Source organism: Pocillopora damicornis, chromosome 9 (assembly GCF_964200805.1).
Source record: "Pocillopora damicornis chromosome 9, jaPocDami1.2, whole genome shotgun sequence".
NCBI lineage: Eukaryota > Metazoa > Cnidaria > Anthozoa > Scleractinia > Pocilloporidae > Pocillopora > Pocillopora damicornis.
In genome coordinates this window covers 15,292,898-15,308,292 of record NC_142678.1, presented here as the reverse complement: position 1 = coordinate 15,308,292, position 15,395 = coordinate 15,292,898, and the positions used below count along the sequence as shown (strand labels likewise).

Genomic DNA, 15,395 nt, shown 5'->3' with positions numbered 1-15,395 from the left:
AACGCTCTAAGTGAATGAAGTAGGAGACTGGGGCAAGTAACATGGCATCAGTATTTTATTTATCGTGAACTGAAAATATTTGCTTGCAGACGTTGGAAAATTGTCATCCAAAGTTAATTCTCACACTTGAGGTTGAGGTTGGTGAAGAAGAGTGTTCATTTGCTGTGAAGCATCATGGAAAGAGCGATCAGTCAGCAGTTTCAAGTGAGTTGCTTCGCGAATAAACAGTCCATCCGATCGTTCAGAGACACGAACAGAAGGAGAATTTTTTCATTTGTGGGAATTTCGCGTTAAAGAAAATGACCGAAACCTTGTACTTTTTGATTAGCTGTGAGTAATCATAACTGTCTGACTTGTTTACCTTGAGTGGGTGTGCGTGTGGGTGTGTGTGTGGGTGTGGGAAATTTTCCTGTTGCTTTAGTGACTCTAGAAATGTAACATCACAAATTTACTACGAGTTACAACGAGTCAGTATCTTGGCAGCAGTGAATCTTTGGAAGACGAAAAACTCTTTGAGTAAATAACCGACTTAATTTTTTAACTTTGTGTGTTAAAAATATCTTGATTCCTTCATTTTCAGTTGGAAAACTTCTTGTGATGCTGTGCAACACCAAACTAATTTAGATGGCACAGTGAAAGAACCACCAGTTTAAATATTCTTCCCTTGGAGTTAAATAATTGGAGGTGATTGATGGCAACCACAGAAGAGCAGCCATGCAGGCTATGCAGACAGAAGATCCAGATGATATCAAGTACAAGTACATGGAGGTCATTTTGTTTACAGGTTAGTTTTATATCTGTACAGAAGATTTTGTTATGAAATACAAAGCAACATTTTGTTTATTTATTTATTTATTTACTCAGTTATTTTAATCAATATTATTACTTTCACACTCTTTTGTAACCCTTCCAAGTTGTTAAGCTTTACATCTGATCAAAAAAGTAGAGATCATTTTACAGAGATGCAGAAGAAAGACGTGCCAAAAAACTTTATTCTCTTAACCTTCTAACCCCTAAGAGTGACTACCATCTAATTTCTCCTTACAATATCACCCTTGAATGAAAAGGTTAGGTCATGAGAATAATGGAAATGGTCACCAACAAGATAAGCTGTGGATTATGAAACAAATTCTCCTCATCAGCACCCAAGGGAATGTATAGGGAACAGTATGGAGAATATGCATACTGATGTTAGGGTGGAAGGGGTTAATTTGTAATACAACCAATTTATATAGCCAGAGTGTAATTAATCATTTCTGTTATATTTTGTAATGTTATGCTGTGCCATTTGATTTTGAATAATGAATTTAGGGTACAGAAGACAACTGAATAGAGGTATTACTGCAGTTCAGTTATAAATTCAAAGGTGAACTTAATCAACTTATATTGATACGGGATAAGTGATAAAAGCATCTAATACTGCCATCCTTTGTAGGAGTCTCTTGAATATCTTACTCAGCAGGCTAGAGGAGCCAGTCTCCTGCTGACATTAGAATGAGTCTTCCTGACATACCAAAAATTTGACATAAGAGTCCAGACAAGCAGCATCTCTCAGTTTGGTGAACAGCTGGGGTTGGACAGACGGACGTCGTCTAAAAGACTTATGTAATTTTTGTTGGCCCATCATCAAAAAGTGCCATGCACCAATTGGTTCGTGGCTGACAATGAGGCGGACTTTATGCAGCACGTCATGAAGCTTTCGTGCCTCCAAGAGGGATTATATTAGAGTTTGGAAACTCATATATTCAAGTTATGTATTTTCTGTGCCATAGTGCGGTTACTGAATTCCTGAAGGAATTGAGACATAGCTAATAAGTCACAGTTATCTCCAGTTAAAACAACTTTTAGGAATGTCAATGGGTAATAACTGGTTTGTTTCTTGTTTTTATGTGTTTCAGTAAATTCCTGCCTAAAACCATCCGTTCAACTTAACATAAATTCGTTATCCGTATATGATAACGAGAGGCCTGTTTCTTGTTTTAGGAGAGAAGCTGTAGCCGTGAGCCGTTTGGCATGTGAGGGATCAGGGTCCAAAGATAACGACGGGTATACATATTTCCTAGCAAGACGAGTTGTACCGGATGGAGATTTATGATCACTTCGTCGAAAGAATTGTTTAAGTGAAAGTTTTGAATTTATCAATATATCTTTGGGGTTTCAATGGGGTTAACCGTTAGCCGTAAAAAGGCCAACAAATTTAGACGTCATGCAAAAAGATTGACAAATTTTTATCGTCCGTTCTTTGGGAAGAAATTTAACGTTGCCGTAAAATGGAAAAAAATATAACGGTTAGCCGTAGAAGCCATTACCCTATTAAGACACTTACCAAAGAATGTTTGATACTTTTTTTGCACACATGAATATCAGAAGAGTATAACAAAGACACTCGCACGGACCCACTTTAGCGTAAAATGTTTGTAATTACTTCGTAGAAGTGATTGAGTACTTAATGGAAATTTCCACGTATCCGCGTTTAAATTGTTCAAGAATGTTTGAAACTATTTTTCTACGCGTTAATGAGTATTACATGGATATTCCCATGTAACCGTTTTGGTTAGAAATATTTGATACTGTTTTGTATACGGGAAGGAGTATTAGGTGGAAATTTTCCATAGATCATTTCAGTGAGGCGCTATCACATTGAAATCGTAAAAGTATATTACAAAGAAATTTCCATGTACCCGCGTTTAAATTGTTCAAAAATGTTTGAAGCAACTTTTTAGTACGGGTAAATGAGTATTACATGGATATTTCTATGTCCCCGTTTTGGTCAAGAATGTTTGAAAATACTATTTTTAACGCATAAATTAGTATTACATGGATATTTCCATGTCCCCGTTTTGATCAAGAATGTTTGAAACTACCTACTGTTTTTCGCGCATAAATGAGTATTACATGAATATTTCCATGTACCCGTTTTGATTAAAAAATATTTGATACTGATGAGCATTATGTGTACATGGAAAATTCCATGGACTCGTTTTGGCCAAGGGTGTTTGAAACGATTTTTACGCGTAAATGGTTTTACATGGAAATTACCATGGATCTTTTTGGTGAGGCACTATTATATTGAGATCGTAAATACCGCTGACAAGTTTTCCTCTCTCAAAAATTCATCGACTTTTTAATACCTTAGTTGACCATTTGAGAGGTGTATGTGCTGCAATTTGCGCAAGTTCTCTTAATATTAGAGAGCAGTTCACCACCTATAACTGGAAAAGTGGACGCTACCACACTCATTTTTTGCTGTTAAGCAACAGGTTTTGAAACAACAGGTTTTTTGAAACAAGCTGAAATAAACATAATACGTGATGGTCGATTGAATCACTGAAATCGTTGATTGAGCCTTAAGTCTTCGTTCATGGTCTGCCGAGTGGTGACTTTTACAGTTTTTTGCTCTTACATTATCAATTATACCATAGTAAAGTTTGACTGTTTTTTCAGATTTGTTACTTCAGAAAATCTGTACTTAAAAAATTACGTGTTTTGGGGAAATAACACGATGAAGGAAATTTTGGGCCATATTATACTGTTCAAGAGAGTGTCTTTCTGCAACAGAGGTAACAGTCAAAAGGAAGTTTTAATGTCAGAGATGAGACAGCTTCTCTTTAATCAAATCGTACTTAACAGTGAAATAGTCAAAGTAGGTGATTATCGATCAGTGGCACACTTTGATCTTTTTCAAGTAGTTGAGGTAACTTTTCGCCCCGTTACAAAAAACTGCACTGTCACTAGTGGACACCGAAAGAAAGGCCGGTATTGTTCTAGCCATTGGCTTCCTCGGCCGTTAAATGAAACGTTCACATCTCTTTGCCTCAACAACAACAACAACAACAACAACAACAGCATTTATTTAAACACGATAAAAAATTCAGCAAAAGCTGATGTGGTCGTGTACGGACAATAAAACTAAATTCCTAACTAAATCCAATAAAACTAAATTCCTAACTAATTATAAGAAGACTAATGTAAGATTTCTACATATTTTCAACAATAAAAATTCTACATAGTACATCATTATAACATACGTGGCTTAAAAATACACTTGAGTGACTTTTTAAAAGCGTCAACGTCTTGAATTGATCTCATTTGATTTTCCAGAGCGTTCCACCGAGTAATTGACTTGTATGAGCATGATTTCTTGACCATATCGGTCTTAGGTCTAGGTAACTTAAATGTCATTTTCCTCCTGAAGTCGTAGCTACTTACATACTTTTCAAAGTGACGGCTCATAGGACGTGGCAAAAGATTATAATAAGCCTGATGCGCTAAGATTAGTAATCGTTTCTCATACATAATCTCTAAGGTATTCCATTTTACTGTGGCAAGAACCTCCTTGCTTGGAGTACACCAATCCAAGTTAAATATTATTTTCGCCGCTCTAACATGTATAGATTCTAAGCTTGAGAAAAATACTCGACCACAAGAGCCCCAAACTAACATACCATATGTCACAGACGGCAGAATAACCTTAAAATAGAAATCAATTCTTGCCTGTATAGGAAGGAAATACAAGGATTTAAGTAAATTCAACTTCTGCGTATATGACTTAGCTAATTCCGGTACATGATGATCCCATTTAAGAGCATTATCTATCTGAACACCTAGGCATCTTGCAGAAACAACCTCCCCGACAACATAATCACCCATCTTAATAGCTTGTTTTGGCCCAGTAAATTTTCCGCGTCCACCAAGCAATATACATTCCGTCTTGGTGGGATGTGGAGTGAGACAGTTCTCGCAACACCATGTATATAGCCTTGCTAGTACTTCATTCAACTTGGAGGCCACCAGATCATAGGTCGGAGCTGAGACATAGACGGTGGTATCGTCTGCGTACATGTGAAGCTGTGGGTCACCATCTATTCCCTCAGTAATATTGGGCAGATCATTACAGAAGATGGAAAACAGGGTAGGGCCCAGCACCGACCCTTGAGGTACACCAAAAGTAACTGGCATAGCTTGAGATTGACACCCATTAATCGTCGTTACTTGCGTTCTTCCAGAGAGGTAATCTCTTATCCAACACCACAAGTCCCCAGCTACACCAAGACTTTGAAGTTTTCGGAGCAGAATGGAGTGGGGAATTGCGTCAAACGCCTTACGAAAGTCTACAAAAACCACGCCTACAACATGTTTCTTGTCGATCGCTTGTCTCCAGTCATCCGTTATTTTCACTAACAACAGCTCGGTGGAATGACCTTTTTTATACGCCCACTGGTGAGGGTTCCCAAGTCCTTGTTCAGTGACATGCGTGGTAATAGTTGACGCCACCATAGACTCCATCAGTTTTCCTGGCACACTTAATAGCGAGATAGGCCTGTAATTTTGCTTAACGGTTTCATCGTCACTTTTGTAGAGAGCTGAGATGTTTGCAGCCTTCCAAGTAGCCGGTACACTGTTGCAGGTGGCGCTTATTTGAAAAACAGACAATAAAGATGGAATAATTGAGTCACCGGCAAGCTTTAAAAGTTTTGGAGCAACTCTGTCGTGCCCAGAGGCTTTATCGGCTCTCAACTTAGCCATCGAACTAACAATAACCTCCTGCGATAAATTTATGTTCATAACACAAGGCGCGACGGTAGATACATGAACGTTACTTTGTGTCGAGTTGGTATTCGGCAATTCGTTGGCCAGTTTTTCGCCTATAGTTGAGAAATGTTCATTAAGTATGTTCGCTTTGTCCAGATCGGAGGTGACAACTTTTCCATCCGCATTCCTGATCCCTAATATCGGGGTAATCGATTTGCCGTTTGTCGCATTTTTTACCAGTCTCCAGTAGGATTTACAATCCTTCACTTCATTGAACAGTTCCAAATAGTATCTGCTCTTAGAAAGCCTCACTTCCCGTGTCACTCTATTCCGCAACTCCAAATACTCAGCCCACAGGTCTGGATCACCCAGACGTTGTGCCATTTTAAGCATTTTGAAACGTTTATTCATCAAGTGCCGTATTTGCGGTGTTATCCAAGGTACCGAGACGCTCCTAATTTTAACTTCCCTGTAAGGCGCATGCACCTGACAGATATCTTTGAATATGCGTAACCACGCCCAATAGCAATCGTCTGGATCGTTAAACACTGAACATACTGACCACGGGGCACTCTCGATATCCTTCACAAAAGTAGCTTGATCAAATCTTTTGAAGGTGCGGGCCCTGACTATCTTTGGAGGCGGCCTTTTTATTTTGGACCATATTGTAGCAAGAACCAGCTTATGATCTGAGATTCCCAACTCAGTTGTTTTAATAGTTCCTTTGATAATCTCCGGCTTGCTGGTAATAACCAAGTCAATCAGTGTTTTTGTCTCACTTGTAACTCTTGTTGGCTGGCTCCTATCGTTCATTACGCTATAGCTGAATTGCTGGAGTATATCTTGTAATCTTCTACCGGCGTATGATGTAACACCCTTGTAGCTACGAAAATAGTCCGAGTTAAAATCACCGACAAGCACCACATTCCTGTGCCTAAGCCACATTTTCTCCAGACAATCACAAAATCGTTCGTAGAACTGGAAGTCAGAAGGAGGTCGATAACAATTTCCTAATATCAACGCAGACGAATTATGCATAATTTTGATCCAGATTAATTCAACATCAGGGGGCTTTAGGGATTTGAGCCTTGAATAACAAATATGGCTCGCAATGTAAATCAAGCAGCCACCTCCATCCTGTCCCGTATTTCTGTCCCTTCTAACAATCTTATAGTTATCCACATGTAGTTGCTTGTTCGATATTCTCGCGTCTAAAAATGTTTCGGTAATTGCTAAAATGTCGAAACGACACACTTTAAGTAATAGCTTGATTTCATCCATCTTATTCCTCAAGCTTCGAACATTCAATTGTGCTATACTGAAATTATTTGAGCCACGGTTGATTTCACTCGCAAAGTTGAGTAAATAATCTTCACCTTCCGTAGATATGCCTCGCCATCCAGGATTTAGCTCTACATCACCAGAAAGTAAAAGTATCTGTGTAGTAGCCACAGAGTTTGCATAGTACAAAACTCTGCATGAACTCCAGGAACCCTTGCGTTTACAAAAACCGCCAGAAGTCGCGGGCTTGAAGTTGTTGTCGCCGGCAGGAGTCCGAAGACAAATAACGCCCTCAATTGCAGTACTTAGTGTTTCTGGTACAATCAAGGTAGTGTACTGATGAAGAGGATACTTAGCTGCATTATGGATGACATTTAGATGTGTTAAAACCAAGCCTAAAAGTAGAAAACCTCTTTGAGCCTTGGAGCTACAGCAAAACGTGACCGCCATTATGCTCTCCGTTATGGCACAGGGCCTCCATTGGCACAGGGCTTTGAGGACAGCATTTTACGTAATATTTCGGTCACACGTCTTCTGTGCATGCTTTCTGCTTATATTTGTTCAAAACTTTAAGCAAACTTCGTTTGAATCTATAGACAGGGTTTGTTTTGCGTCATTACAAGTTATGGAGGGTACATTCTTGTTCTATCATAAGCTGAAATGAAGTTGACATTAAGTTTCGTGGTTACAAGTAGATCGTAGGTGAACTCAACTGACAGGGATAGATTAAAGGTATCGTCGGACTGTGTTTCTGTCGTAAAAACTCAGTTTTGGTAGGATTGCTTGCTCACCACTGGAGGAAGAAAAGAAAGTTTTTTTACATCAATTTTGCAGAAGGGGCTTGGCGAAATCGTCATTTACATTTGAACCTTTTGTCGATCGGGACCCGAAGAGTCTCAGTGTTCGAGATCGTCTTTGCTTTGTATCTTTTCCTTTGATGTCTTCGACCCAAGCGTGTCTGTCGCTCAACTCAAAATTGACCTTATACTTCCTGAACATCATTCCTTTTTTCTTTTTGGGAAACTCTTTTGCGGCACCGTCTTTCGGGTCTTGCACTCCTTCGCTTTGAGGGTTGCCACAAGAGATCTCACAATTCTCTTTGACGATATCCAAGTCGCTGAAATCGAAGAAAGTATTTCTTTCCAAGAAATAAGTACCCTTTAGGTTTTCAACTTTGTTTTTCTTCAAAGGGTGAGCTCTGACCCAATTATTTGCTCTCTGAACTGTGTTCATCCACAGGCCGTGAAGAAATAGCTGGAAAAGGAGCGACGCCCTGTGTAAATCATCCGCCATGCTCATTCGTTTTACTCAGTGCTGAATCCGTCGTGCATGCGTAACAAACGTATTTTCATGACGTACCAGCAAATAAACGATTTACTGCGCGTGCATGTATGGGCCTCGCGCTGAAAAGAGGAATTCGAGTCTCGAGTATCTCTTTAAGCAATAGACCGCACTTTCCTTCCGTTTGCCATCGTAATAGCCCACGCAAGATGTTTTGAGAACACGAGAAAAGTTTTTAAATCATACGTAAGCCAAAGGTAAGTGATTTTAAAAGATTTTCGAGTGTTTACAGACACTGTCGACATCCAAACTCCTTTATTTCACGGGAAAGTCATAACCCAGGTACTTGAATTTATGTGCTCGTCAGCTAATGAGCAGATAGTTCAAAACATGAAACAATTTACGACTACAGTGCGATTGAAACAGCAGTAAAAAGCAGAGCTAGACGAGAGGAAAACATTAGAGCCTCGATGGCGCTCAAATCCCCCCGTGTCTCCACCCCCCGAATGCATAAACCGGACGCGGATGTCTCCCCCTAATGCCACGAGGCTTGATTGTTTCTACTGGCTCAACTGGATATTAAAGGGACTCGAAGTGACACTAACGTAGCTGTAAGGCTCCAGGGACAATATTTTAATCCTTTTATTATTTTGGTCATAATGTGTGCGAACGACTTGACTGTAGTGAAAGGAATGTCAGTTATTAAATCTTTTCTCTGTCTCACTGAGCATTTTCTCTTAAAGGCGACCATAGGATGGAGGTACCAGAGAGATCTTCATCAACGTATTGGAAATGGCACTAACAAAAAGAATCTAGGTACAGCCAAATATGGACAACTTTACCTTTATTGAACCTAATCTGTAAACAAATATTTTTTTTTTGTCAAAGATATTATTACTGACATGAACTATGGGACGCTTTTTGAACATTTGTGTCAAATTATTTGCACTGCATTTAAGTTAATGTGTTATAATGAAAATTACTCTGCAGAAATTTTGAATCGGTTCATCCAATTCATATTTCCTCTGGGATTTTGCTTCACTGCTTAAAACGGTCTCTTTTCGTCCCTTTCTTCACGGAGTAGACGTACTTTTTCCTGAAAATAATCAAAAGCGTGAACGTAAATCGTAATTGTGCTTGTAATAAGTAAAAGAAATCGCATGATGCGGATGCATTTCATAATCTACTGACCCGAGTGTTGTCTATGAAGTTAAATAACACCAAGTAATAGTAGTTATCGTAACAGTAGTAGCACTCGCCGTGGAGCAATCTGAAATAATCTTTTAACATAACAGTGAACTCAGACCACAAGAAAGATTCACGGGCAGTTCTAATGATACTTTATTCTTTAAAGGGGGTCCTCCAGCATATTACTCGGAAAACATTTCATTCAGCCTTAAGGCACTTTTCAACTACACGTGTAGTTTAGCAATGTGGTTTTCTCTTCTTCTCGTAAGACTGACCCAACCCAGACTTGTAACCATCTGTTCGGTAGACAAATGTGCAGTATTCAAGACTATTCTACCACCTCGTCTTTGTAGGCATTCTAGGTATTCTAGGCCTTTTTCATTCCCTCTACCACATCCATAGAAAACAGCACCACAATAATCCAAAATTGGACGAAAACGAAATTGGTTAAAACAACTTTTAAAATGCTAGTGGGTAATAACTAGTTTTTTTCTTGTTTTTATGTGTTTCAGTAAGTTCCTGCCTAAACCATCCGCTCAAAGGAACGTAAACTTGTTATCCTTATATGATAACGAGAAGTCTGTTTCTGGTTTTGAGAGAGAAGCTGTAGCCCTGAGCCGTTCGGCATGCGAGGGATCAGGGTCCAAAGATAACAATGAGTGGATAAATTTTCTAACAAGACGAGTTGTACTGAATTGAGATTTATGGTCACTTCGCCTAAAAGAATTTTTTAAGTGAAAGTTTTGAATATATAAATATATCATGTGGGTTTCAATGGGGATAACCGTTAGCCGTAAAAAGGCAAACAAATTTAGCCGTCAGGCATAAAGATTGACATATTTTGACGGTAGCCGCAAAATGGAAAAAAATGTAACCGTTAGCCGTAAAAGCTATTACCCTATTGAGACACTTATCAAACAATGTTTGACACTTTCTTGCACACATGAATACCAGTAGAGTATAACATAGACACTTCCACGGACCCAGCTTAGCCCAAAATGTATGTAATTATTTCGTAGATTTGATTGAGTGTTTCATGGAAATTTCCATGGCTCTGTTTTTGACAAGAATATTCTCTAATATTTTGAAAACTTGGATGACTATTACATGGAAATTTCCATAAACCCGTTTTGGAAAAGAATTCCTTACACCCTTTTTTTTTTCCGCATGAGTCAGTATTAAATAGAAAATTCAATACACCCATTTTAGCCGAAAAAAGGTGGTTTTTGTTTTCTTTTTTGCATGAAATAGTATTACATAGATATTTCCATGTATCCGTTTTGGGTTAGAGATGTTTGATACTGCTTTGTATACGTGAATGAGTATTACGTGGAAATTTCCATGGATCGTTTTGGTGAGGCGCTATCACATTGAAATCGTAAAAGTATACTACATAAAAATTTCCTTGTACCCGCGTTTAAATTGTACACGAATGTTCGAAGCTACTTTTTGTACGCGTAAATGAGTATTACATGAATATTTCCAAGTACCCGTTTTGATTAAGAATGTTTGATCATCAAACATTGGCCAAAACACTCTTTGCCAAGAGTGTTTGATTCTATTATTTTAACGTGTAAACGGCTATTACATGGAAGTTTCCATGTACCCGTTTAATTTGTTCAATAATGATTCATATTATTTTGTATGCGTGAAAAAGTATTACATGGAAAGTACTATGGATCTTTTTGGTGTGGCACTATTATATTGAGATCGTAAATACCGCTGACAAGTTTTCCTTTATCAAAAACTCGTCGACTTTTTTAATAGCTTAGTGGACCATTTGAGAGATATATGTGTTGCTGTTTGCGCAAGTTATCATAATATTAGAGCGCCGTTCACCACCTATAACTGGAAAAGTAGACGCTACCACACTCATTTTTTACTGTTAAGCAACAGGTTGACTGAAAAAATGAAAATGTTTTGAATAAACTGAAATAAACATAATTCGTGATAGCCGATCGAATCATTGAAACCGTTGATTGAGCCTTAAGTCTTCGTTGATAGTCTGCCGATTGGTGACTTTTACGGTTTTTTGCTTTTACATTATCAATTTTATCATAGCAAAGTTTGACTTTCTTCCAGATTTGTTACTTCAGAAAATCTGTTCTTAATAAATTACGTGTTTTGGGGAAATAACACGATGGAGGAAATTTTGGGCCATGTTATACTGTTCAAGAGAGTGTCTTTCTGCAACAGAGGTAACAGTCAAAGGAAGTTTTAATGTCAGAAATGAAATAGCTGGCCTTAAGTCAAATCGTAGTTAACAGTGAAAAAGTCATAATGTGTAATTATCGATCAGTGGCACACTTTGATCTTTTTCAAGTACTTGAGGTAACTTTTCGCCCCGTTACAAAAAACTGCACTGTCACTTGTGGACACCGAAAGGAAGACCGGTATTGTTCTAGCCTTTGGCTTCCTCGGCCGTTAAATGAAACGTTAACAGCTCTTTGCCTCCATTGGCACAGGGCTTTGAGGACAGCATTTTATTTAATATTTCGGTCACACTACTTCAGTGCATACTTTCTGCTTTTATTTGTTCAAAACTTTGTTCAAACGTCATTTGAATCTGTAGACAGGGTTTGTTTTGCGTCATTACAAGTTATGGAGGGTACATTAATGGGGGGTATCATAAGCTGAAATGAAGTTGACTTTAAGTTTCGTGGTTACAAGTAGATCGTAGGTGAACTCAACAGGGATGGATTAAAGGTATCGTCGGACTGTGTTTCTGGTCGTAAAAATTCAGTTTTGGTGGTATTGCTTGCTCACCACTGGAGGAAGAGAAGAAAGCTTGTTTACATCAATTTTGCAGAAGCGGCCTGGTGAAATCGTCATTTACATTTGAACCTTTGGTCGATCGGGACCCGAAGATTCTCAGTGTTCGAGATCGTCTTTGCTTTGTATCTTTTCCTTTGATGTCTTCGTCCCAAGCGTGTCTGTCATTCACCTCAAAATTGACCTTATATTTTCTGAACATCATTCCTTTTTTCTTTTTGGGAAACTCTTTTACGGCACCGTCTTTCGGGTCTTGCACTCCTTCGCTTTGAGGGTTGCCACAAGAGATCTTACAATTCACTTTGCCGATTTCCAAGTCGCTTAAATCGAAGAAAGTATTTCTTTCCGAGAAGTAAGTACCCTTTAGGTTTTCAACTTTGTTTTTCTTCAAAGGGTGAGCTCTGATCCAATTATTTGCGCTCTGAACTGTGTTCATCCACAGGCCGTGAAGAAAGAGCTGGAAAAGGAGCGACGCTCTGTGTAAATCATCAGCCATGCTCATTCGTTTTACTCAGTGCTGAATCCGTCGTGCATGCGTAACAAACGTATTTTCATGACGTACCAGCAAATAAACGATTTACTGCGCGTGCATGTATGGGCCTCGCGCTGAAAAGAGGAATTCCAGTCTCGAGTATCTCTTTAAGCAATAGACCGCACTTTCTTTCCGTTTGCCATTGTAATTACCCATGCAAGATGTTTTGAGAACACGAGAAAAGTTAGTAAACCAGGCGTAAGCCAAAGGTAAGTGATTTTAAAAGATTTTCGAGTGTTCACAGACACTGTCCACATCCAAACTCCTTTATTTCACGAGAAAATCATAAAACAGGTACTTGAATTTATGTGCTCGTCAGCTAATTAGCAGATAGTTCAAAAGATGAAACAATTACCAAGAACAGTGAGATTGAAACAGCAGTAAAAAGCAGAGCTAGACAAGAGGAAAACATTAGAGCCTCGACGGCGCTCAAATCCCCCCGTGTCTCCACCCCCCGAATGTATCAACCGGACGCGGATGTCTCCGCCTAATACCACGAGGCTTGATTGTTTCTACTGGCTCAACTGGATATAAAGGGACTCGAAGTCACACTAACGTAGCTGTAAGGCTCCAGGGACAATATTTTAATCCTTTTATTATTTTGTTCATAATTTCTGCGAACGTTGTGCAGTATTCAAGACTATTCTATCACCTCGTCTTTGTAGGCATTCTAGGTATTCTCGGCCTTGTTCATTCCCTCTACCACATCCATGGAAAACAGCACCACAATAATCCAAAACTGGACTAAAACGAAATTGGTTAAAACAACTTTTAGAATGCGAGTGGGTAATAACTAGTTTTTTTCTTGTTTTTATGTGTTTCAGTAAGTTCCTGCCTAAACCATCCGCTCAAAGGAACGTAAACTTACTATCCTTATATGATAACGAGAAGCCTGTTTCTGGTTTTTAGGAGAGAAGCTGTAGCCCTGAGCCGTACGGCATGTAAGGGATCAGGGTCCAAAGATAACAATGAGTGGATAAATTTTCTAACAAAACGAGTTGTACTGAATTGAGATTTATGGTCACTTCGCTAAAAAGAATCTTTAAAGTGAAAATTTTGAATATATAAATATATCATGAGGGTTTCAATGGGGATAACTGTTAGCCGTAAAAGCCATTACCCTATTGAGACACTTATCAAAGAATTCCTTAACTGACGTGATCTGTTGTAGGACAGTGAAAAGCGGCGCCAGAAAAGGGAAAAAGAACTTGCCGACGATGAACAAAAGATGGCCAACGAACAATTCATAAAAGTATGTTTCTACATTGTTGCATGAACTGCAAGAAAAAGAAATTCCTTTCTCGCTCATATCCTGTCGCCAAATTAACGATTTCTTTCTTTTTCGTTTTCCGAAAAGTATGCTACTGAAACATACAGAATGTGTTTCACGATAAGTGTGGTCCTTTTTAAACCAGTTAACCCCTTAGAATGGTTAGTTAAATAATCACCAACTTAAAAAGCTCTTGGTTCGTAGACAAATTATCCTTATAGTACCATAGAAATCTCCTAGAGCACGGAATGCACAATATGCATACCTATATTCAAATAGTAAAGCTGCTTCTGACGAATGAGCTCCAGCCCTCTGCCGTGATTATTTTAAACTTCTCGTCTCGTTTACTTATTTTTCGCTGATTCAGTCATTTCGCTTCTTTGTGTGAATGTTTGATGTATCTCTTCTCTTCCACAGATTCGCCGTGCTCGACTTAAAAAGTTGTTAACAGAGGAAAATATCCAATACGAGAAAGAGCTCAATGGTTTTGGAAAAGCGTTCTACAAGAACAGAACTTAAGCCTACTTTAGCGTTATTAAAAATATTCTGCGCAGCTTTGGCTTATAAGTAAGACCTATCATCAATCGTCTTATTTCTACATGTCATTAGATCATTAGATAGCTTCCAAGTAAATAACCGAGATTTTTCTCTCACCCGTAAGACGAAAACGAACCAGAGTATTATGGTTTATTGAGAATCTTAACGGTCAAATCCAGAGGTCAACATATCTCCGAAGGGCTTCCTTGCGAAAAGACTATTAACCGACTGTTCCTCCCTCATCAAAGAGCGACACCTCTTCAATATGCAACAAGAAGCGGACGAGAGGTTGTTTCTCTGGCGTGAAGTGTGACCCAGCCCCTTCTCGTCATTCCACACCATGTGTTTGCCCACCCCCCTCCTCCCTTACGTTATTAGGACCGTGCGGAAAAAAATAATACCGTTGCTAATCGATTGAGAATGGCTTCTTTATCTGACTTTCGCTGCAGGTTGTGTTACATGATTGCATGATTGACAGCCAGGTTTCCTTCTGCTGCTGATTAAATTAAGTCCCCATGAATAAAGGATTGTCAAGTGCCAAATGCATTGGGCAGGAAAGGGGAGGAGGGTTGTACTACTGATGCTTGACCAGACCAGACCACTCTGCACCACTAACGGATGTATCGAGATGCAGCAGAGGAGATCGCAAGGTTCTACAAACATGGGCATATGCAGTGTCATGAGTAATAGTAGATACCACACTGATAAATAACGCTTTTCGAACACCTTGATTGGCTAGTTTGGAAGTGAATAACAAGCACTTTTCACCTCCAAGCTGAAGATGAGACAAAATTGGGCATAAGGAGTAAAATTTCTGACCATTTTTTTTTTTGTAAAGGAAAGAAATAAACTGATATTTTGGTATCTTTGTGATATAAAACATTACAACTATACACCTCAATGTTGGTGAATAATTGGTAAATATAAAGTACACCATATACAACTGCAGCAAACATAATCCTAATGACAGTTTCTACCTGACTTATAAGACAATACACAACC

At 38.8% G+C, this 15,395-nt stretch overlaps 1 long non-coding RNA gene across 1 annotated transcript; it reads left to right on the top strand.

Annotated features, from left to right (window-relative positions):
• Positions 1-34: 34 nt before the first annotated feature.
• On the top strand, positions 35-2,949 carry LOC149040351 (uncharacterized). The gene is made up of 4 exons (XR_016179741.1): positions 35-204; positions 581-784; positions 1,436-1,749; positions 1,984-2,949. It is a non-coding gene; the product is annotated as an uncharacterized LOC149040351 (long non-coding RNA).
• The last annotated feature ends 12,446 nt before the right edge of the window (positions 2,950-15,395 follow it).